Raw genomic sequence first — 2,437 nt, 5'->3', positions numbered from 1 at the left:
TTTTTTATTTTTATTCATATTTTTTTAGTTTTCTTTTTCTCCTTTATTTTTCAGTTTTTTTCCTTTTTTTAGTTTTTTTTCTTTTTTAGTTATTTTAGTTTTTACCTTTTTTAGTTCTTTTTAGTTTTTTAGCTTTTTTCAGTTTTTTTTTATTAGTTTTTAGTTTATTTTATGGTTTTTCCTTTTTTAGTTTTTTTAGTTTTTTTACTTTTTTTCTTTTTAGTTTTTTTATTGGTTTTTGCCTTTTTTTAGCTTTTTTATTTTTTTTTTTCGTTTTTTCTTTTTAGTTTTTTTTTGTAGTTTTTATCTTTTTTATTTTTTTTATTTTTATTCATATTTTTTAGCTTTCTTTTTAGTTTTTTTTGTAGTTTTTATCTTTTTTATTTTTTTTATTTTTATTCATATTTTTTAGCTTTCTTTTTATCTTTTATTTTTCAGTTTTTTCCTTTTTATCTTTTATTTTTCAGTTTTTTCCTTTTTTTTATTTTTTTTCTTTTTTAGTTTTAGTTTTTTTTTAGTTTTTTACCTTTTTTTAGTTTTTTCAGTTTTTTAGCTTTTTTAGTTTTTTTTTATTAGTTTTTAGTTTTTTTTGTAGTTTTTGCCTTTTTTTAGTTTTTTCAGTTTTTTTTAGTTTTTAGTTTTTTACCTTTTTTTAGTTTTTTTTATTTTTTTAGCTTTTTTAGTTTTTTTTCTTCTTTTGTATTAGTGTGAAATAATTCAGACGTCATATGCACCTGATCCACAGATCCACAGACAGACAGACAACTTATTTTTATATATATTATTCATATTTTTTAGCTTTCTTTTTATCTTTTATTTTTCAGTTTTTTCCTTTTTATCTTTTATTTTTCAGTTTTTTCCTTTTTTTTTAGTTTTTTTCTTTTTTAGTTTTTAGTTTTTTTTTAGTTTTTTACCTTTTTTTAGTTTTTTTAGTTTTTTCAGTTTTTTAGCTTTTTTAGTTTTTTTTTATTAGTTTTTAGTTTTTTTGTAGTTTTTGCCTTTTTTTAGTTTTTTCAGTTTTTTTTTAGTTTTTAGTTTTTTACCTTTTTTTTAGTTTTTTTTAGTTTTTTAGCTTTTTTAGTTTTTTTTCTTCTTTTGTATTAGTGTGAAATAATTCAGACGTCATATGCACCTGATCCACAGATCCACAGACAACTTATTTTTATATATATAGATAAGATATAATCTGGCGTAACGGACAGACAACTTATTTTTATATATATAGACTAGCTGTTGGGGTGGCGCTTCGCGCCACCCCAACACCTAGTTGGTGGGGGCGCTTCGCGCCCCCCCCAAGCCCCCCCGCGCGCGTAAGTCGTTACGCGCCATATTAGTTACGCGCCATTGTAGTTGTGTCCCTATGTCCCACCTGTGAATATAGATATCTATATATATAAAAATAAGTTGTGGATGGATGTGTGGATGGATGTGTCAGGTGACGTCACCTGAAAAAACTGGATCAGGTGACGTCAAAACTGAAAAAACTAAAAAAGGCAAAAACTACAAAAAAAACTAAAACTAATAAAAAAAATAAAAAAGCTAAAAAACTAAAAAAACTAAAAAAAGGCAAAAACTACAAAAAAAAACTAAAAAAAAACTGAAAAAACTAAAAAAAGGCAAAAACTACAAAAAAAAAACTAAAAACTAATAAAAAAAGTAAAAAAGCTAAAAAACTAAAAAAACTAAAAAAACTAAAAAAAGGTAAAAAACTAAAAAAAATAAAAAATAAAAAAAAACTAAAAAAAAGGAAAAAAACTGAAAAATAAGCTAAAATAAAGGTAAAAACCAATAAAAAACTAAAAAAAAAAAGGAAAAAACTAATAAATGACGACACTCAAAGAGAAAAAAAGGCAAAAACTAATAAATGACGACACTCAAAGAGAAAAAAAGGCAAAAACTACAAAAAAAACTAAAAACTAATAAAAAAAATAAAAAAGCTAAAAAACTAAAAAAAACTAAAAAAAGGCAAAAACTACAAAAAAAACTAAAAACTAATAAAAAAGCTAAAAAACTAAAAAAACTAAAAAAAAGGCAAAAACTACAAAAAAACTAAAAACTAATAAAAAAAATAAAAAAGCTAAAAAACTAAAAAAACTAAAAAAACTAAAAAAAGGTAAAAAACTAAAAAAACTAAAAACTAAAAAAAACTAAAAAAGGTAAAAACTAAAAGAACTAAAAAAGAAAAAAATAAATGACGACACTCAAAGAGAAAGCGACCAGGACAAAAGGAATGTTCGATTAGCAATCAACAAAGCACCGGGACACAGGGAGTATAAAAAAAAGAAAAAAAAAGGAAAAAAATAAAGGAGAAAAACAAAACTAAAAAACGAATGTATATACAGACCGGTACACCGGGATACAAATGACGACCGGGACACAGGGAATATAAATGACGACCGGGACACAGGGACACAACTACAACGGGGACACCGGGGGA

Source organism: Artemia franciscana, chromosome 8, assembly GCF_032884065.1.
Source record: "Artemia franciscana chromosome 8, ASM3288406v1, whole genome shotgun sequence".
Taxonomy (NCBI): Eukaryota; Metazoa; Arthropoda; class Branchiopoda; order Anostraca; family Artemiidae; genus Artemia; species Artemia franciscana.
The sequence above is the reverse complement of the archived record's forward strand: the minus strand, read 5'-3'. Positions refer to the sequence as shown.